This window comes from Pygocentrus nattereri, chromosome 9 (assembly GCF_015220715.1).
Source record: "Pygocentrus nattereri isolate fPygNat1 chromosome 9, fPygNat1.pri, whole genome shotgun sequence".
Taxonomy (NCBI): Eukaryota; Metazoa; Chordata; class Actinopteri; order Characiformes; family Serrasalmidae; genus Pygocentrus; species Pygocentrus nattereri.
Window position 1 is genome coordinate 511242 of NC_051219.1, and position 21943 is coordinate 533184.

The window sequence follows — 21943 nt, forward strand, 5'->3', positions numbered from 1 at the left end:
TTCTGAAAAGCAATGTTGAGAGCCATCTTAATGGGTTGGATATGAGAAACAAATCTGGTTTGCTTGCAGTCTGAACACCACCCAAAATGTAGCCAAAATTAGATTTGTGCTGGATATCTGAGCAAGTCTTGCTCTTGGTTGGCTCTTGGACCAACCTTCTTAATGATGTCCAGGTGAGGTGCACACCTGAGCAACATCACTGCTGCTAATTAATGCTCCTTTTGCACTGCAGTGTAGCATAGTTCTCTAAAGACTGGGTTTCTGTTGAGCCTCGGCATGGTTCCTCAGCATGTCTTTGTGGTTTCTCATGGTGAGTTCAGCTGAGTCTCAGTTTGGCTGACTTCCTCTTATTGCAGTGTTGGAGTTTCCAGTTGAGCATCAGCAGCAACATACAGAGGGGCTTCTCTCATCAAAGCAGGAAGGTATGAGCCTTTTACAAGTTATTAGATAGTTCCCAGCTTTTTGCTCAAATCCTTTTTCTACTTAAATGGGACAGCTGATCTATTCAAGGTTGAACAGAAAAGTGAAGTAAGCCAATTTCAGAATCTAGAAGTGACTCAGTACTGCAATTTCTGCAGTAAGATTTCCTGGAGGATCGGTCTGGCATACTTGGGATTAGTGGTGGTGTTTTAGTAACCTGTCTGAACCTGCACCATGTTGATCTTTTCTAAAATGTTTCAGGCCAGAGACCCACAAACCTTCTGCTCTGTTTCATGCAGGAAAAGGGTGTTCAGACGGTTCAGGGTCTGGAGATTTTACTGCTACTGTAGAGCTGTCTGGTATGTGGAAAAAAATGAATGGAACAGTGAGAATTCAGGCTGGGTTCCCCACTGCTAGGTCTGGAGCTGCAACAGTGCTGGAGTTCAGTGCTTTTGCTAAGCCATTGCCCCTAATCTGTGATGGTGCTCCAGCCTCCACAGTGAGGAACATCTTTGCTTGAGTAAAGGCTGCTCCTATCTGTTCTTGGTATTAACGTTCTTGGTTTTGTCTGACTCTTGCAGGGAATGTGGCTGTGCGATTGAGGGTTTCTGTTGACGGCCCATAATTCTGCCATGTCTGAATAGTTATGGTGGCCCGTCACATGACCTCGCAGGCTCCAACAGCTACATCGAAATGTATGTCTTTGAATAAAATTTTTCCTGAATTACTGTGCATTTGATTACTTCTCCATATTCCAAAAGAGTAGCTGTGAGTCACCTTTATTTAACAGGGAAAACTAATTACCAGAGGTTGCACAATACAAGTTTTTAGCCTAGGCTTAAAGACTGAGGCTGTGTCTGAGTCCCAAACATTAACTGGAAGATTAATCCAGTAGTAGCAGGATGCATTTCCTTAGTCAGTGGCTAATTAAATATCACACAGTTTTTACTAAGGCCACATCACAGTACAAAAAGAGCACAAGACCAGACTGACTTTTTTTTTTTTTTTTTTTTTTTTTTTTTTTTCTTCCTTCCGTGTATACAACTCTTATACAAATAGAAACTTGTTTTGCATCAACTTTTTCCAAGATCTCGCATATGAAGGGGAGATTCAAGAGAGGTCTATGGTTCGCAAGGAGTGAGGTCAGTTTTTTAACTCTAATTACTGTTAGTTTGAGCCTTTGGGATGCATCCAAGGCTAAGAGAGGAATTTGTTATTGACAGAACAGGTAAAGCCTGAAACTTTTGGAATCCACTATAACTGTACAGTTTGTCGGTCAGGGGGTCGTGTGATTGGGAGCAGCAGTCACACTGGGCTCAAATCACTACAGAAACATCCATCATGTACAGTATCTACTCAAAGCAGTTTATGGGCTGAGTGGTGACGTTCACACTGATTTACTTATCACACAGCATTGGAAAATTACTCAGCAGACTACATAATTGACTTTTTACCCAAGGAGCTCTGGTACCATGTACACTTATGAACATCCTAGTTTGTTATGGATAGTCTATACCTGGTACAGAAGTCCAATAAAAATTCACCCTTCGGGTTTAGCATGGGTATGCCAGGCTTCCCAATCAGGCCCCCCTCAAGGAGACCTAGAGAGGCATATCTTTTAGACTGTGTCTGGAACATGGCTGCCATCTTGAAAGCCACAATATTGGACCAATAGGAAAATGGTCATGTAGCGTATTAAAGACCAGAACTGTCTCAGGAATCGTGCACCACAATCATAATTGCAATATCTCTTGTAGTTGAAAAGTTAACACAGATATTTGCAACATCTGGGAATGTTGCTAGTGATGCACAACTATTTGACATGTTCAATGTGCTGTCCCTGGTGCTATGAGGCCACAAAGCCGAAGGCTCTGGATCCAATTGTTATGAAACTGCATGAGAATCTCAGGAGAAATGCTGTCACAAGCCTCCACGATGTGCTGCTATAGGTAGTGTTTTTTGTGGATTTTGTCAGCACACACAATTTGTTTGAGATGACTCCAGAGATAAAAGTCAATTAACAATAAAATGAAATGTGTCCTGTGACTTTTGACTCACCAAGTACATTTTGTTGGTACCTCTCAACCTCCCAAACAAGTTCCAGTTCCTTCCCCCTAGTGAGGTTACATTCCTCGTACCAAGAGCCAGTTTCTGCCGCAGGGGTCTAGGCCACCAAGGGCCTCGCTGCAATCTCCCACTGCCTATAGATCACTGCACCGCTCCCCCATGCTGGACTTTGCGGGTGGTGGGCCCACATTGTCTCCCCACGTTGCCTCTTCGGGCTAAGCCAGGCTGGGTTACATAGACTACTCAGACACCAGGTGTTCACCAGGCCTGGCTCCAGGGGTATGTCCCAGTGATCCTGTCCTGGGTAAACATGATTGTTTGTGTCCATTTTTCGTGAAGGGGTTCTTGGATCTTATTCGACTGGGTCTTCACTCCAGACCTATTCACCTTGGGAGACCCCACCAGGAGAAGGTCCATCTGATCCAGGAAGGGAGATATTAAACAATGTTAGTATAAAGTATTAAAATACAAAACAGGGAAAAACAGGTGGAGCAATGGTTAATTAGATTAGTTTTAGTTTACACAGCAGCAGTATCATTGGGAAGGTCAGTTCATGAGGGTGAGGTTTGCACAGTGTTGTACAGCATGAAGCTCAATGGTGGTCAAACCAGTCCAGAAGGCTGGCGAGCAATGGACACCTGACCAAAGCAGAAGAAGCAACAGCATTAGAAGCAGAGGATGGGCAGCTGATCAACTCGGCAAAGAAACACACAGTCAGTTCTGTAAAGAGTGACCAATCACAGATTACAGTGTTAATAGAGCAGCAAAGACCCCGGCAGGTCTAGTTATTGCATCATTTACTACAAGGGAGAAAACAAAAGGTAAGAGAGTCAAGAGGCTCCCTGAGAGTCGGCGCCCCTCCACTCAACCGTCAACACACCTGAGTGAACATGTGAGCAGTGGGACGACATCACCACCGCTCCCAGTTTACCACAATACTCTATGACAATGAACCCCCAGATCTGCACCTTTTATCTAACAGGCAAGACTAATCACCAAAGGCTCCACTAAACAAGTAAGTTTTTAGCCAAGACTTAAAGACTTGAAGGGGGGCTTTGTATGAGAAGCTCTCCCCCCCTTATGGAGCTTTATTAATTCTAGGTACCAGTAGTGAGCAGCACCTTGTGATCGAAGTAGGCCTGATGGTTCATAGTGGGAGAGAAGGTCACTCAGGTACTGAGGGTGAGTCCGTTTAGAGCTTTATAGGTCAGTAATTGATTTTATAATCAGTGTGAAATTTAACTGGTAACCAGTGCAGGGCTGATAAAACTGGGCTGATATGGTTGAACTTTCTGGTTCTTGTGAGACTCTGGCTGCAGCGGTCTGGACCAGCTGAAGCTTGTTGAGGCTTTTGCTGGGACGTCCAGACAGCAGGGCATTACAGTGATCCAGCCTTGAAGTAATAAAAGCATGAACTAGTTTTTCTGCATCCTGTAGAGATCATGCATTTCTTAATGTAGTGATACTGCGGAGATGCAGGACGGCTGTTCTAGTGATATTAGTTAAATGTGCATCGGTCCCAGTGCAGAGGGTCGCCCCACTCACCGAGCAGCGCTCACCTGTAAACTCTACCTCTAGTCCTTCCATGCACTCACTGTCCTTCAGTTTCATGTCAGCTATTCATTTGAAAAATGTCTTGAATACAACCAGGAGATATTCCTTGTACGTCAGATACTCAGCAAGTACATTTTTTGATTGTGAATTGCATAAGAGGGTGCCTGGATTTAAATGATGTGTTTTAAATTATGAATAGCCATAAAAGACAAAGCACAAGAAGACTTGGGTTAGTACGATCTTGTTCAGACTCACAGTCCAAGTGTGATTTCTGTCACATCCAGATTGTATCTAGACTGATTTTTGATATTCTGGCCAAACACCACACAAAGTCAATTTTTAAAAATCTGATCTGAATCGCATTTGGAGGTGGTTTGAAATGCGATTCAGTGAGTCTTTTCTATCACCAGCAACAAAACAAACGACAATGCCAAATCCAGAGTGATGAAGTGCCGGGATTGAAGAACTCCAAAGGCTCATGATGATGAAAAGAGTTCTGAGGAGTTTGGAGGGTGAGACAATGCTCCTCTATCTCTCCTGAAACTGTGCTTGAAATTCACGTCACCAGTGTAGCTACATAGCTAGATCCCTAAGGCAACAGAGGCAGACAGACTGGTTCTTTATCTTATTCTCTGCATGTGAATGACTGGTGTTTATTTAGTCCAGGACTGGGCTTATTCTCTTTCTGGGAAACTGATCTTAAATTAAACTGTAGCTAAGCTAATAACAGTACAGTTATCTGACATGTTTTGGTGAAACCACTCATTGTCCAGCAGTTGGTGCCGAGAACCTCAGATCAGTCTTTGGGCCAGCCTTCTTAACGATGTCCAGGTGAGGTTCACACCTGAGCTCCATCACTGCTGCTATTTAATGACCCTTCCGCAGTGCAGTGTAGCATGGTTGTCTTTCGGTTGGGTTTTTGGTGATCTTCAGGATGGTTTCTCAGAGAGTCGTTGTGGGTTTTCTTCTGATTGTGCTGGTCTCTAATGGTGAGTTCACCTCTGAGGTTCTGGTAGGTAGCTAGTCTGCATGTTAAGCAGTTTGGCTGATCCTCGCTTGTTGCAGTGTTGGGGTTTCTGGCTGAGCATGAGCAGGCACGTGCAGAAGGGTTCACCCTATCACAGCTGATCAGAGACTACAGAGGTTTGAACACTTTCACCCTTCACTGGGTTATTATTGCAGCTGTTATACTGTCTCATGGTGGAACAGAAAATTTGAGTAAGAAGCCCACTTGAGTCTTGGCTTCCATAAGCCTAGTAACTGGCTGTTTTGAAGGCAGGGGTGCCCAATCCTGGTCCTAGAGATCTCCCACCCTGATCCAGGTAATGCAGGCCTTCAGGTGCATCTGAATATTGCAACTATCTCCTAGACCAGGATTGGACAGGTCTGTTCTACTGGAGTACTGTGGAAAGAATACTTCACTTGTAGGATTGTCTTACTGTACTTGGCTTTACTTGTTCCCTGTTCATCTTGTCTAAAATCTTTGTCCAGACACTGACAGTGGAACACTGCAGGGGGATGGAGATGGAGCTTCTGGCTCTGGAGATTCAGGCTCTGGAGATCCTGCAGCTGTAGTGTTGAAATGAGGAGAAAACGTGAAGGTAAAGTGAGACTTCAGGCTGGGTTCCTCACTACCAGGCCTGGAGCTGCAGCACTGCTAGAGTTCATTGGTTCTGCTGATCCAACTCTCCATGAGCTGTGTTGCTGTTGGAGCCGAATGAACCCTATTCTGTGCTGAGGCTCCAGCATCTGCAATGAGGAACATCTCTGCTTGAGGAAAGGCTGTTTCTATGTGAAGTTATCTGAGCAATAACCTTCTAAAGGAGTGAAGGGTTTTACTTTGACTGTTCCAGGGAACCTGGCTGACCCAAGTGCGTGTCAATATTGCATAATTCTGCAGCGTCTGACCATGAGCTCACAGACCCTACCAGTTCAATGCCTCCTGGATTCTTCATCCCTGAATAAAATTGGGTTGTCTTGAATGCTGTGGCTTGTGTAGTCTTTATCCAATGCATACAGAAGTCTACCTGGGGTTGTTGACTGACACCAGCACGCCATGTCAAGCTTTCATTCTTGTGCCGTAACCTCTTATTACCATCAAATTTTCACTTCCTGACCTTAAATCTGGTACCTGATTCTCATATTTGCTGGTAGGTATGACTAATTGTATTTTGTCCAACTCCTTAGTGGACTACAAGACCAGAAACTGTATTTGAAGACCTCTGGTATAATGGGTTATATGGTTCCCACTGGTGGTCCAGTTATGCTGCATCCACATTTTATCAACCTTTCAACCAGGAGAAGAGAGAATCCAAAGCTTATTCAGCTGGGGCAGTTCTGTGGCATCTTAATGGGGGAAGGTCACTTGCCCCTCGGTAAACAAACCTTAGCCGCTTTGGTGATGGTGAAAGTGGGGCGGTGTGTTAAAGTAAACTCTGCTTGTACGGTGGGCCGGATTGAACACAGGGCTTCAAGCTCATGTCAAGTTTAGGCTATGTATACATGCTGGGAGAGATGATGAATGGCAGTGCTGGAAGTCACAGACTGGCTGTGGTGGTGTGTAAGCCTTCGTTAACGGGTTTCAAGTTTCTGGACACTATCAGTGTGGTCCATGTACCAGTGGCTGTTGGTGATGTGACTTTCTCTTTCCATGCTTACTAGAGCTGGGTTACTTTGTCCATGTCAGTCATGAGGAAGCTCTCTGGTATCTGAGCACGGCTTCTCTAGGACTTACTTTGGGAACCAGGGGATCGGATCAAACCAGCAGCAGGGGTGTGAACTTTCAGGTATAAGAGAACTGTTGGAACATAATCCTGGAGAGGATCTTGACTGTCTGAACATGAATGGTCTACTATGGCTTCTCTGGTTATTGATGGATACATAAGCACTGATGAGACACTTCATCATAGTCCAGGTTTTATTGTCATGTAGGTTTGACTACATGATTCAATACTACAGTAATTTTCAAACTCCATCAGCTCTGAGCTCTGTGTACCCCATCACTCAGCAGGAAAATGCAGAGAACAGTCTGAGAGTGCAGATTAAAATGTTATTTCACATTAATATAGTTTTACTCAAAATTACATTACCAGAGCCACGATCTGAGGACAATTGGAATGTTACCAAATTTTATGAATTTCAGAAAATCTCAGTATTCCTTTATTATTCGGTGCAGTTTGTCCCTCTTTTGCTATAAAGATGTTTGACCTCCGCAGGTTTGTGCAAAAGCCTCTGATGAGTAGATCAAATCCATGTGACTCATCTGAACATGAGCTTCACTGCAAGATATGGGACTAAGAAAATCTGACCTTTTTTGCTCAAAGGCCTTAAATATGGTTAATTTCATGAAGTTAAAACAATGAGTGAGAAATGCAAAATCTTCAACATGTCATTTTTCTTATGACTTCATTTTCACAATCATAAACATTTAATTCATCTAATTGCATATAGACCATTTGACACCAACCATAGGTCAGCTGTTCCTAAAACGCTGCTTCCTGTTCCTCTCTGTTTTTCCTTCTTTCAGTCCCTGACAGTTACATAATGAACATACATGGTGGTGTACTGAACAGCTGTCTGTGAAGATTTGGAGGGAGACATTTGATTAGATGTACTTTAAGCAGGAAGGCTACATTTAAAGCATACAGAGTTCATAGGTTATTGGCTACAATATGTAGATTGAGAGATGGAGGAACGAGCTTGTGTGAGTTTGATCTTAAACCCACTGAAAGCTTGGATTTATTGAGGTTTAATGCACAATTGTGTAACAGAAGTGCATTTTCTGCTTGGATATCTTTAATAACTCAAAGTCTTATGTATGAGCAAAGCAAGCAAAGTTTATTCATATAGCACTTTTTACAGCAGGTGTTGTCACAAAGCAGCTTTACAGAAAAAGTCCAAGCCCCCGTGAGCATCGCAAATGGGGCAGTGGCAAGGAAAATCTTCCTAAGAGCAACAGGAAGAAACTTTGAGAGGAAACGAAGACTCATAAAGGGATCCCTTCCTTGTCTGGTCCACACCGGATAGCAGACATCATCACCATCATCACCACCATCATCGTTAACCGGTTAGTCCAGATAAGTTCACGGTAGCACTTGAGAGAGCAGAGAATCCCAGACAACCCTGTCCCCCACAACTTCCTCCAGCTCATTGCTGGGGACCCCAAGTTGCTCCTAGGCCAAATTGGAGATATAATAACCTCCAGCAGGTCCTAGGACAACCCCGGGGTCAAGATATCTCAAGCAACATGGTCATAAGCCTTCTGCAAATCCATGAAATACATGTAGACTGGGTTGGCAAACTCCCATGCCCCGTCAACAATGAGAGGGTAAAAGCTGGTGTTTATTTAGTCCAGGACTGGGCTTATTCTCTTTCTGGGAAACTGATCTTAAATTAAACTGTAGCTAAGCTAATAACAGTACAGTTATCTGACATGTTTTGGTGAAACCACTCATTGTCCAGCAGTTGGTGCCGAGAACCTCAGATCAGTCTTCGGGCCAGCCTTCTTAACGATGTTCAGGTGAGGTTCACACCTGAGCTCCATCACTGCTGCTATTTAATGACCCTTCCGCAGTGCAGTGTAGCATGGTTGTCTTTCGGTTGGGTTTTTGGTGATCTTCAGAATGGTTTCTCAGAGAGTCGTTGTGGGTTTTCTTCTGATTGTGCTGGTCTCTAATGGTGAGTTCACCTCTGAGGTTCTGGTAGGTAGCTAGTCTGCATGTTAAGCAGTTTGGCTGATCCTCTCTTGTTGCAGTGTTGGGGTTTCTGGCTGAGCATGAGCAGGCACGTGCAGAAGGGTTCACCCTATCACGGCTGATCAGAGACTACAGAGGTTTGAACACTTTCACCCTTCACTGGGTTATTATTGCAGCTGTTATACTGTCTCATGGTGGAACAGAAAATTTGAGTAAGAAGCCCACTTGAGTCTTGGCTTCCATAAGCCTAGTAACTGGCTGTTTGAAGGCATGGGTGCCCAATCCTGGTCCTAGAGATCTCCCACCCTGATCCAGGTAATGCAGGCCTTCAGGTGCATCTGAATATTGCAACTATCTCCTAGACCAGGATTCGACAGGCCTGTTCTACTGGAGTACTGCGGAAAGAATACTTCACTTGTAGGATTGTCTTACTGTACTTGGCTTTACTTGTACCCTGTTCATCTTGTCTAAAATCTTTGTCCAGACACTGACAGTGGAACACTGCAGGGGGATGGAGATGGAGCTTCTGGCTCTGGAGATTCAGGCTCTGGAGATCCTGCAGCTGTAGTGTTGAAATGAGGAGAAAACGTGAAGGTAAAGTGAGACTTCAGGCTGGGTTCCTCACTACCAGGCCTGGAGCTGCAGCACTGCTAGAGTTCATTGGTTCTGCTGATCCAACTCTCCATGAGCTGTGTTGCTGTTGGAGCCGAATGAACCCTATTCTGTGCTGAGGCTCCAGCATCTGCAATGAGGAACATCTCTGCTTGAGGAAAGGCTGTTTCTATGTGAAGTTATCTGAGCAATAACCTTCTAAAGGAGTGAAGGGTTTTACTTTGACTGTTCCAGGGAACCTGGCTGACCCAAGTGCGTGTCAATATTGCATAATTCTGCAGCGTCTGACCATGAGCTCACAGACCCTACCAGTTCAATGCCTCCTGGATTCTTCATCCCTGAATAAAATTGGGTTGTCTTGAATGCTGTGGCTTGTGTAGTCTTTATCCAATGCATACAGAAGTCTACCTGGGGTTGTTGACTGACACCAGCACGCCATGTCAAGCTTTCATTCTTGTGCCGTAACCTCTTATTACCATCAAATTTTCACTTCCTGACCTTAAATCTGGTACCTGATTCTCATATTTGCTGGTAGGTATGACTAATTGTATTTTGTCCAACTCCTTAGTGGACTACAAGACCAGAAACTGTATTTGAAGACCTCTGGTATAATGGGTTATATGGTTCCCACTGGTGGTCCAGTTATGCTGCATCCACATTTTATCAACCTTTCAACCAGGAGAAGAGAGAATCCAAAGCTTATTCAGCTGGGGCAGTTCTGTGGCATCTTAATGGGGGAAGGTCACTTGCCCCTCGGTAAACAAACCTTAGCCGCTTTGGTGATGGTGAAAGTGGGGCGGTGTGTTAAAGTAAACTCTGCTTGTACGGTGGGCCGGATTGAACACAGGGCTTCAAGCTCATGTCAAGTTTAGGCTATGTATACATGCTGGGAGAGATGATGAATGGCAGTGCTGGAAGTCACAGACTGGCTGTGGTGGTGTGTAAGCCTTCGTTAACGGGTTTCAAGTTTCTGGACGCTATCAGTGTGGTCCATGTACCAGTGGCTGTTGGTGATGTGACTTTCTCTTTCCATGCTTACTAGAGCTGGGTTACTTTGTCCATGTCAGTCATGAGGAAGCTCTCTGGTATCTGAGCACGGCTTCTCTAGGACTTACTTTGGGAACCAGGGGATCGGATCAAACCAGCAGCAGGGGTGTGAACTTTCAGGTATAAGAGAACTGTTGGAACATAATCCTGGAGAGGATCTTGACTGTCTGAACATGAATGGTCTACTATGGCTTCTCTGGTTATTGATGGATACATAAGCACTGATGAGACACTTCATCATAGTCCAGGTTTTATTGTCATGTAGGTTTGACTACATGATTCAATACTACAGTAATTTTCAAACTCCATCAGCTCTGAGCTCTGTGTACCCCATCACTCAGCAGGAAAATGCAGAGAACAGTCTGAGAGTGCAGATTAAAATGTTATTTCACATTAATATAGTTTTACTCAAAATTACATTACCAGAGCCACGATCTGAGGACAATTGGAATCTTACCAAATTTTATGAATTTCAGAAAATCTCAGTATTCCTTTATTATTCGGTGCAGTTTGTCCCTCTTTTGCTATAAAGATGTTTGACCTCCGCAGGTTTGTGCAAAAGCCTCTGATGAGTAGATCAAATCCATGTGACTCATCTGAACATGAGCTTCACTGCAAGATATGGGACTAAGAAAATCTGACCTTTTTTGCTCAAAGGCCTTAAATATGGTTAATTTCATGAAGTTAAAACAATGAGTGAGAAATGCAAAATCTTCAACATGTCATTTTTCTTATGACTTCATTTTCACAATCATAAACATTTAATTCATCTAATTGCATATAGACCATTTGACACCAACCATAGGTCAGCTGTTCCTAAAACGCTGCTTCCTGTTCCTCTCTGTTTTTCCTTCTTTCAGTCCCTGACAGTTACATAATGAACATACATGGTGGTGTACTGAACAGCTGTCTGTGAAGATTTGGAGGGAGACATTTGATTAGATGTACTTTAAGCAGGAAGGCTACATTTAAAGCATACAGAGTTCATAGGTTATTGGCTACAATATGTAGATTGAGAGATGGAGGAACGAGCTTGTGTGAGTTTGATCTTAAACCCACTGAAAGCTTGGATTTATTGAGGTTTAATGCACAATTGTGTAACAGAAGTGCATTTTCTGCTTGGATATCTTTAATAACTCAAAGTCTTATGTATGAGCAAAGCAAGCAAAGTTTATTCATATAGCACTTTTTACAGCAGGTGTTGTCACAAAGCAGCTTTACAGAAAAAGTCCAAGCCCCCGTGAGCATCGCAAATGGGGCAGTGGCAAGGAAAATCTTCCTAAGAGCAACAGGAAGAAACTTTGAGAGGAAACGAAGACTCATAAAGGGATCCCTTCCTTGTCTGGTCCACACCGGATAGCAGACATCATCACCATCATCACCACCATCATCGTTAACCGGTTAGTCCAGATAAGTTCACGGTAGCACTTGAGAGAGCAGAGAATCCCAGACAACCCTGTCCCCCACAACTTCCTCCAGCTCATTGCTGGGGACCCCAAGTTGCTCCTAGGCCAAATTGGAGATATAATAACCTCCAGCAGGGTCCTAGGACAACCCCGGGGTCAAGATATCTCAAGCAACATGGTCATAAGCCTTCTGCAAATCCATGAAATACATGTAGACTGGGTTGGCAAACTCCCATGCCCCGTCAACAATGAGAGGGTAAAAGCTGGTGTTTATTTAGTCCAGGACTGGGCTTATTCTCTTTCTGGGAAACTGATCTTAAATTAAACTGTAGCTAAGCTAATAACAGTACAGTTATCTGACATGTTTTGGTGAAACCACTCATTGTCCAGCAGTTGGTGCCGAGAACCTCAGATCAGTCTTCGGGCCAGCCTTCTTAACGATGTTCAGGTGAGGTTCACACCTGAGCTCCATCACTGCTGCTATTTAATGACCCTTCCGCAGTGTAGTGTAGCATGGTTGTCTTTCGGTTGGGTTTTTGGTGATCTTCAGGATGGTTTCTCAGAGAGTCGTTGTGGGTTTTCTTCTGATTGTGCTGGTCTCTAATGGTGAGTTCACCTCTGAGGTTCTGGTAGGTAGCTAGTCTGCATGTTAAGCAGTTTGGCTGATCCTCTCTTGTTGCAGTGTTGGGGTTTCTGGCTGAGCATGAGCAGGCACGTGCAGAAGGGTTCACCCTATCACGGCTGATCAGAGACTACAGAGGTTTGAACACTTTCACCCTTCACTGGGTTATTATTGCAGCTGTTATACTGTCTCATGGTGGAACAGAAAATTTGAGTAAGAAGCCCACTTGAGTCTTGGCTTCCATAAGCCTAGTAACTGGCTGTTTGAAGGCATGGGTGCCCAATCCTGGTCCTAGAGATCTCCCACCCTGATCCAGGTAATGCAGGCCTTCAGGTGCATCTGAATATTGCAACTATCTCCTAGACCAGGATTCGACAGGCCTGTTCTACTGGAGTACTGCGGAAAGAATACTTCACTTGTAGGATTGTCTTACTGTACTTGGCTTTACTTGTACCCTGTTCATCTTGTCTAAAATCTTTGTCCAGACACTGACAGTGGAACACTGCAGGGGGATGGAGATGGAGCTTCTGGCTCTGGAGATTCAAGCTCTGGAGATCCTGCAGCTGTAGTGTTGAAATGAGGAGAAAACGTGAAGGTAAAGTGAGACTTCAGGCTGGGTTCCTCACTACCAGGCCTGGAGCTGCAGCACTGCTAGAGTTCATTGGTTCTGCTGATCCAACTCTCCATGAGCTGTGTTGCTGTTGGAGCCGAATGAACCCTATTCTGTGCTGAGGCTCCAGCATCTGCAATGAGGAACATCTCTGCTTGAGGAAAGGCTGTTTCTATGTGAAGTTATCTGAGCAATAACCTTCTAAAGGAGTGAAGGGTTTTACTTTGACTGTTCCAGGGAACCTGGCTGACCCAAGTGCGTGTCAATATTGCATAATTCTGCAGCGTCTGACCATGAGCTCACAGACCCTACCAGTTCAATGCCTCCTGGATTCTTCATCCCTGAATAAAATTGGGTTGTCTTGAATGCTGTGGCTTGTGTAGTCTTTATCCAATGCATACAGAAGTCTACCTGGGGTTGTTGACTGACACCAGCACGCCATGTCAAGCTTTCATTCTTGTGCCGTAACCTCTTATTACCATCAAATTTTCACTTCCTGACCTTAAATCTGGTACCTGATTCTCATATTTGCTGGTAGGTATGACTAATTGTATTTTGTCCAACTCCTTAGTGGACTACAAGACCAGAAACTGTATTTGAAGACCTCTGGTATAATGGGTTATATGGTTCCCACTGGTGGTCCAGTTATGCTGCATCCACATTTTATCAACCTTTCAACCAGGAGAAGAGAGAATCCAAAGCTTATTCAGCTGGGGCAGTTCTGTGGCATCTTAATGGGGGAAGGTCACTTGCCCCTCGGTAAACAAACCTTAGCCGCTTTGGTGATGGTGAAAGTGGGGCGGTGTGTTAAAGTAAACTCTGCTTGTACGGTGGGCCGGATTGAACACAGGGCTTCAAGCTCATGTCAAGTTTAGGCTATGTATACATGCTGGGAGAGATGATGAATGGCAGTGCTGGAAGTCACAGACTGGCTGTGGTGGTGTGTAAGCCTTCGTTAACGGGTTTCAAGTTTCTGGACGCTATCAGTGTGGTCCATGTACCAGTGGCTGTTGGTGATGTGACTTTCTCTTTCCATGCTTACTAGAGCTGGGTTACTTTGTCCATGTCAGTCATGAGGAAGCTCTCTGGTATCTGAGCACGGCTTCTCTAGGACTTACTTTGGGAACCAGGGGATCGGATCAAACCAGCAGCAGGGGTGTGAACTTTCAGGTATAAGAGAACTGTTGGAACATAATCCTGGAGAGGATCTTGACTGTCTGAACATGAATGGTCTACTATGGCTTCTCTGGTTATTGATGGATACATAAGCACTGATGAGACACTTCATCATAGTCCAGGTTTTATTGTCATGTAGGTTTGACTACATGATTCAATACTACAGTAATTTTCAAACTCCATCAGCTCTGAGCTCTGTGTACCCCATCACTCAGCAGGAAAATGCAGAGAACAGTCTGAGAGTGCAGATTAAAATGTTATTTCACATTAATATAGTTTTACTCAAAATTACATTACCAGAGCCACGATCTGAGGACAATTGGAATCTTACCAAATTTTATGAATTTCAGAAAATCTCAGTATTCCTTTATTATTCGGTGCAGTTTGTCCCTCTTTTGCTATAAAGATGTTTGACCTCCGCAGGTTTGTGCAAAAGCCTCTGATGAGTAGATCAAATCCATGTGACTCATCTGAACATGAGCTTCACTGCAAGATATGGGACTAAGAAAATCTGACCTTTTTTGCTCAAAGGCCTTAAATATGGTTAATTTCATGAAGTTAAAACAATGAGTGAGAAATGCAAAATCTTCAACATGTCATTTTTCTTATGACTTCATTTTCACAATCATAAACATTTAATTCATCTAATTGCATATAGACCATTTGACACCAACCATAGGTCAGCTGTTCCTAAAACGCTGCTTCCTGTTCCTCTCTGTTTTTCCTTCTTTCAGTCCCTGACAGTTACATAATGAACATACATGGTGGTGTACTGAACAGCTGTCTGTGAAGATTTGGAGGGAGACATTTGATTAGATGTACTTTAAGCAGGAAGGCTACATTTAAAGCATACAGAGTTCATAGGTTATTGGCTACAATATGTAGATTGAGAGATGGAGGAACGAGCTTGTGTGAGTTTGATCTTAAACCCACTGAAAGCTTGGATTTATTGAGGTTTAATGCACAATTGTGTAACAGAAGTGCATTTTCTGCTTGGATATCTTTAATAACTCAAAGTCTTATGTATGAGCAAAGCAAGCAAAGTTTATTCATATAGCACTTTTTACAGCAGGTGTTGTCACAAAGCAGCTTTACAGAAAAAGTCCAAGCCCCCGTGAGCATCGCAAATGGGGCAGTGGCAAGGAAAATCTTCCTAAGAGCAACAGGAAGAAACTTTGAGAGGAAACGAAGACTCATAAAGGGATCCCTTCCTTGTCTGGTCCACACCGGATAGCAGATATCATCATCATCACCTTCATCACCACCATCATCGTTAACTGGTTAGTCCAGATATGTTCATGGTAGCACTTGAGAGAGCAGAGAATCCCAGACAACCCTGTCCCCCACAACTTCCTCCAGCTCATTGCTGGGGACCCCAAGTTGCTCCTAGGCCAAATTGGAGATATAATAACCTCCAGCGGGTCCTAGGACAACCCCGGGGTCAAGATATCTCAAGCAACATGGTCATAAGCCTTCTGCAAATCCATGAAATACATGTAGACTGGGTTGGCAAACTCCCATGCCCCGTCAACAATGAGAGGGTAAAAGCTGGTGTTTATTTAGTCCAGGACTGGGCTTATTCTCTTTCTGGGAAACTGATCTTAAATTAAACTGTAGCTAAGCTAATAACAGTACAGTTATCTGACATGTTTTGGTGAAACCACTCATTGTCCAGCAGTTGGTGCCGAGAACCTCAGATCAGTCTTCGGGCCAGCCTTCTTAACGATGTTCAGGTGAGGTTCACACCTGAGCTCCATCACTGCTGCTATTTAATGACCCTTCCGCAGTGTAGTGTAGCATGGTTGTCTTTCGGTTGGGTTTTTGGTGATCTTCAGGATGGTTTCTCAGAGAGTCGTTGTGGGTTTTCTTCTGATTGTGCTGGTCTCTAATGGTGAGTTCACCTCTGAGGTTCTGGTAGGTAGCTAGTCTGCATGTTAAGCAGTTTGGCTGATCCTCTCTTGTTGCAGTGTTGGGGTTTCTGGCTGAGCATGAGCAGGCACGTGCAGAAGGGTTCACCCTATCACGGCTGATCAGAGACTACAGAGGTTTGAACACTTTCACCCTTCACTGGGTTATTATTGCAGCTGTTATACTGTCTCATGGTGGAACAGAAAATTTGAGTAAGAAGCCCACTTGAGTCTTGGCTTCCATAAGCCTAGTAACTGGCTGTTTGAAGGCATGGGTGCCCAATCCTGGTCCTAGAGATCTCCCACCCTGATCCAGGTAATGCAGGCCTTCAGGTGCATCTGAATATTGCAACTATCTCCTAGACCAGGATTCGACAGGCCTGTTCTACTGGAGTACTGCGGAAAGAATACTTCACTTGTAGGATTGTCTTACTGTACTTGGCTTTACTTGTACCCTGTTCATCTTGTCTAAAATCTTTGTCCAGACACTGACAGTGGAACACTGCAGGGGGATGGAGATGGAGCTTCTGGCTCTGGAGATTCAGGCTCTGGAGATCCTGCAGCTGTAGTGTTGAAATGAGGAGAAAACGTGAAGGTAAAGTGAGACTTCAGGCTGGGTTCCTCACTACCAGGCCTGGAGCTGCAGCACTGCTAGAGTTCATTGGTTCTGCTGATCCAACTCTCCATGAGCTGTGTTGCTGTTGGAGCCGAATGAACCCTATTCTGTGCTGAGGCTCCAGCATCTGCAATGAGGAACATCTCTGCTTGAGGAAAGGCTGTTTCTATGTGAAGTTATCTGAGCAATAACCTTCTAAAGGAGTGAAGGGTTTTACTTTGACTGTTCCAGGGAACCTGGCTGACCCAAGTGCGTGTCAATATTGCATAATTCTGCAGCGTCTGACCATGAGCTCACAGACCCTACCAGTTCAATGCCTCCTGGATTCTTCATCCCTGAATAAAATTGGGTTGTCTTGAATGCTGTGGCTTGTGTAGTCTTTATCCAATGCATACAGAAGTCTACCTGGGGTTGTTGACTGACACCAGCACGCCATGTCAAGCTTTCATTCTTGTGCCGTAACCTCTTATTACCATCAAATTTTCACTTCCTGACCTTAAATCTGGTACCTGATTCTCATATTTGCTGGTAGGTATGACTAATTGTATTTTGTCCAACTCCTTAGTGGACTACAAGACCAGAAACTGTATTTGAAGACCTCTGGTATAATGGGTTATATGGTTCCCACTGGTGGTCCAGTTATGCTGCATCCACATTTTATCAACCTTTCAACCAGGAGAAGAGAGAATCCAAAGCTTATTCAGCTGGGGCAGTTCTGTGGCATCTTAATGGGGGAAGGTCACTTGCCCCTCGGTAAACAAACCTTAGCCGCTTTGGTGATGGTGAAAGTGGGGCGGTGTGTTAAAGTAAACTCTGCTTGTACGGTGGGCCGGATTGAACACAGGGCTTCAAGCTCATGTCAAGTTTAGGCTATGTATACATGCTGGGAGAGATGATGAATGGCAGTGCTGGAAGTCACAGACTGGCTGTGGTGGTGTGTAAGCCTTCGTTAACGGGTTTCAAGTTTCTGGACACTATCAGTGTGGTCCATGTACCAGTGGCTGTTGGTGATGTGACTTTCTCTTTCCATGCTTACTAGAGCTGGGTTACTTTGTCCATGTCAGTCATGAGGAAGCTCTCTGGTATCTGAGCACGGCTTCTCTAGGACTTACTTTGGGAACCAGGGGATCGGATCAAACCAGCAGCAGGGGTGTGAACTTTCAGGTATAAGAGAACTGTTGGAACATAATCCTGGAGAGGATCTTGACTGTCTGAACATGAATGGTCTACTATGGCTTCTCTGGTTATTGATGGATACATAAGCACTGATGAGACACTTCATCATAGTCCAGGTTTTATTGTCATGTAGGTTTGACTACATGATTCAATACTACAGTAATTTTCAAACTCCATCAGCTCTGAGCTCTGTGTACCCCATCACTCAGCAGGAAAATGCAGAGAACAGTCTGAGAGTGCAGATTAAAATGTTATTTCACATTAATATAGTTTTACTCAAAATTACATTACCAGAGCCACGATCTGAGGACAATTGGAATCTTACCAAATTTTATGAATTTCAGAAAATCTCAGTATTCCTTTATTATTCGGTGCAGTTTGTCCCTCTTTTGCTATAAAGATGTTTGACCTCCGCAGGTTTGTGCAAAAGCCTCTGATGAGTAGATCAAATCCATGTGACTCATCTGAACATGAGCTTCACTGCAAGATATGGGACTAAGAAAATCTGACCTTTTTTGCTCAAAGGCCTTAAATATGGTTAATTTCATGAAGTTAAAACAATGAGTGAGAAATGCAAAATCTTCAACATGTCATTTTTCTTATGACTTCATTTTCACAATCATAAACATTTAATTCATCTAATTGCATATAGACCATTTGACACCAACCATAGGTCAGCTGTTCCTAAAACGCTGCTTCCTGTTCCTCTCTGTTTTTCCTTCTTTCAGTCCCTGACAGTTACATAATGAACATACATGGTGGTGTACTGAACAGCTGTCTGTGAAGATTTGGAGGGAGACATTTGATTAGATGTACTTTAAGCAGGAAGGCTACATTTAAAGCATACAGAGTTCATAGGTTATTGGCTACAATATGTAGATTGAGAGATGGAGGAACGAGCTTGTGTGAGTTTGATCTTAAACCCACTGAAAGCTTGGATTTATTGAGGTTTAATGCACAATTGTGTAACAGAAGTGCATTTTCTGCTTGGATATCTTTAATAACTCAAAGTCTTATGTATGAGCAAAGCAAGCAAAGTTTATTCATATAGCACTTTTTACAGCAGATGTTGTCACAAAGCAGCTTTACAGAAAAAGTCCAAGCCCCCGTGAGCATCGCAAATGGGGCAGTGGCAAGGAAAATCTTCCTAAGAGCAACAGGAAGAAACTTTGAGAGGAAACGAAGACTCATAAAGGGATCCCTTCCTTGTCTGGTCCACACCGGATAGCAGACATCATCACCATCATCACCACCATCATCGTTAACCGGTTAGTCCAGATAAGTTCACGGTAGCACTTGAGAGAGCAGAGAATCCCAGACAACCCTGTCCCCCACAACTTCCTCCAGCTCATTGCTGGGGACCCCAAGTTGCTCCTAGGCCAAATTGGAGATATAATAACCTCCAGCGGGTCCTAGGACAACCCCGGGGTCAAGATATCTCAAGCAACATGGTCATAAGCCTTCTGCAAATCCATGAAATACATGTAGACTGGGTTGGCAAACTCCCATGCCCCGTCAACAATGAGAGGGTAAAAGCTGGTGTTTATTTAGTCCAGGACTGGGCTTATTCTCTTTCTGGGAAACTGATCTTAAATTAAACTGTAGCTAAGCTAATAACAGTACAGTTATCTGACATGTTTTGGTGAAACCACTCATTGTCCAGCAGTTGGTGCCGAGAACCTCAGATCAGTCTTCGGGCCAGCCTTCTTAACGATGTTCAGGTGAGGTTCACACCTGAGCTCCATCACTGCTGCTATTTAATGACCCTTCCGCAGTGCAGTGTAGCATGGTTGTCTTTCGGTTGGGTTTTTGGTGATCTTCAGGATGGTTTCTCAGAGAGTCGTTGTGGGTTTTCTTCTGATTGTGCTGGTCTATAATGGTGAGTTCACCTCTGAGGTTCTGGTAGGTAGCTAGTCTGCATGTTAAGCAGTTTGGCTGATCCTCTCTTGTTGCAGTGTTGGGGTTTCTGGCTGAGCATGAGCAGGCACGTGCAGAAGGGTTCACCCTATCACGGCTGATCAGAGACTACAGAGGTTTGAACACTTTCACCCTTCACTGGGTTATTATTGCAGCTGTTATACTGTCTCATGGTGGAACAGAAAATTTGAGTAAGAAGCCCACTTGAGTCTTGGCTTCCATAAGCCTAGTAACTGGCTGTTTGAAGGCATGGGTGCCCAATCCTGGTCCTAGAGATCTCCCACCCTGATCCAGGTAATGCAGGCCTTCAGGTGCATCTGAATATTGCAACTATCTCCTAGACCAGGATTCGACAGGCCTGTTCTACTGGAGTACTGCGGAAAGAATACTTCACTTGTAGGATTGTCTTACTGTACTTGGCTTTACTTGTACCCTGTTCATCTTGTCTAAAATCTTTGTCCAGACACTGACAGTGGAACACTGCAGGGGGATGGAGATGGAGCTTCTGGCTCTGGAGATTCAGGCTCTGGAGATCCTGCAGCTGTAGTGTTGAAATGAGGAGAAAACGTGAAGGTAAAGTGAGACTTCAGGCTGGGTTCCTCACTACCAGGCCTGGAGCTGCAGCACTGCTAGAGTTCATTGGTTCTGCTGATCCAACTCTCCATGAGCTGTGTTGCTGTTGGAGCCGAATGAACCCTATTCTGTGCTGAGGCTCCAGCATCTGCAATGAGGAACATCTCTGCTTGAGGAAAGGCTGTTTCTATGTGAAGTTATCTGAGCAATAACCTTCTAAAGGAGTGAAGGGTTTTACTTTGACTGTTCCAGGGAACCTGGCTGACCCAAGTGCGTGTCAATATTGCATAATTCTGCAGCGTCTGACCATGAGCTCACAGACCCTACCAGTTCAATGCCTCCTGGATTCTTCATCCCTGAATAAAATTGGGTTGTCTTGAATGCTGTGGCTTGTGTCGTCTTTATCCAATGCATACAGAAGTCTACCTGGGGTTGTTGACTGACACCAGCACGCCATGTCAAGCTTTCATTCTTGTGCCGTAACCTCTTATTACCATCAAATTTTCACTTCCTGACCTTAAATCTGGTACCTGATTCTCATATTTGCTGGTAGGTATGACTAATTGTATTTTGTCCAACTCCTTAGTGGACTACAAGACCAGAAACTGTATTTGAAGACCTCTGGTATAATGGGTTATATGGTTCCCACTGGTGGTCCAGTTATGCTGCATCCACATTTTATCAACCTTTCAACCAGGAGAAGAGAGAATCCAAAGCTTATTCAGCTGGGGCAGTTCTGTGGCATCTTAATGGGGGAAGGTCACTTGCCCCTCGGTAAACAAACCTTAGCCGCTTTGGTGATGGTGAAAGTGGGGCGGTGTGTTAAAGTAAACTCTGCTTGTACGGTGGGCCGGATTGAACACAGGGCTTCAAGCTCATGTCAAGTTTAGGCTATGTATACATGCTGGGAGAGATGATGAATGGCAGTGCTGGAAGTCACAGACTGGCTGTGGTGGTGTGTAAGCCTTCGTTAACGGGTTTCAAGTTTCTGGACGCTATCAGTGTGGTCCATGTACCAGTGGCTGTTGGTGATGTGACTTTCTCTTTCCATGCTTACTAGAGCTGGGTTACTTTGTCCATGTCAGTCATGAGGAAGCTCTCTGGTATCTGAGCACGGCTTCTCTAGGACTTACTTTGGGAACCAGGGGATCGGATCAAACCAGCAGCAGGGGTGTGAACTTTCAGGTATAAGAGAACTGTTGGAACATAATCCTGGAGAGGATCTTGACTGTCTGAACATGAATGGTCTACTATGGCTTCTCTGGTTATTGATGGATACATAAGCACTGATGAGACACTTCATCATAGTCCAGGTTTTATTGTCATGTAGGTTTGACTACATGATTCAATACTACAGTAATTTTCAAACTCCATCAGCTCTGAGCTCTGTGTACCCCATCACTCAGCAGGAAAATGCAGAGAACAGTCTGAGAGTGCAGATTAAAATGTTATTTCACATTAATATAGTTTTACTCAAAATTACATTACCAGAGCCACGATCTGAGGACAATTGGAATCTTACCAAATTTTATGAATTTCAGAAAAT

At 44.1% G+C, this 21943-nt stretch overlaps 5 long non-coding RNA genes across 5 annotated transcripts; all 5 read left to right on the plus strand.

Moving 5' to 3' along the window:
• Positions 1–4923: 4923 nt before the first annotated feature.
• On the plus strand, positions 4924–6023 carry LOC119264019. The gene is made up of 4 exons (XR_005130709.1): positions 4924–5030; positions 5107–5184; positions 5533–5642; positions 5895–6023. It is a non-coding gene; the product is annotated as an uncharacterized LOC119264019 (long non-coding RNA).
• Positions 6024–8608: 2585 nt separating this feature from the next.
• Positions 8609–9710, plus strand: LOC119264017. Its single transcript, XR_005130707.1, has 4 exons — positions 8609–8718; positions 8795–8872; positions 9220–9329; positions 9582–9710. It is a non-coding gene; the product is annotated as an uncharacterized LOC119264017 (long non-coding RNA).
• Positions 9711–12298: 2588 nt separating this feature from the next.
• LOC119264016 lies at positions 12299–13398 on the plus strand. The gene is made up of 4 exons (XR_005130706.1): positions 12299–12406; positions 12483–12560; positions 12908–13017; positions 13270–13398. It is a non-coding gene; the product is annotated as an uncharacterized LOC119264016 (long non-coding RNA).
• Positions 13399–15991: 2593 nt separating this feature from the next.
• On the plus strand, positions 15992–17091 carry LOC119264015. The gene is made up of 4 exons (XR_005130705.1): positions 15992–16099; positions 16176–16253; positions 16601–16710; positions 16963–17091. It is a non-coding gene; the product is annotated as an uncharacterized LOC119264015 (long non-coding RNA).
• Positions 17092–19675: 2584 nt separating this feature from the next.
• LOC119264018 lies at positions 19676–20778 on the plus strand. Its single transcript, XR_005130708.1, has 4 exons — positions 19676–19786; positions 19863–19940; positions 20288–20397; positions 20650–20778. It is a non-coding gene; the product is annotated as an uncharacterized LOC119264018 (long non-coding RNA).
• Positions 20779–21943: the final 1165 nt, after the last annotated feature.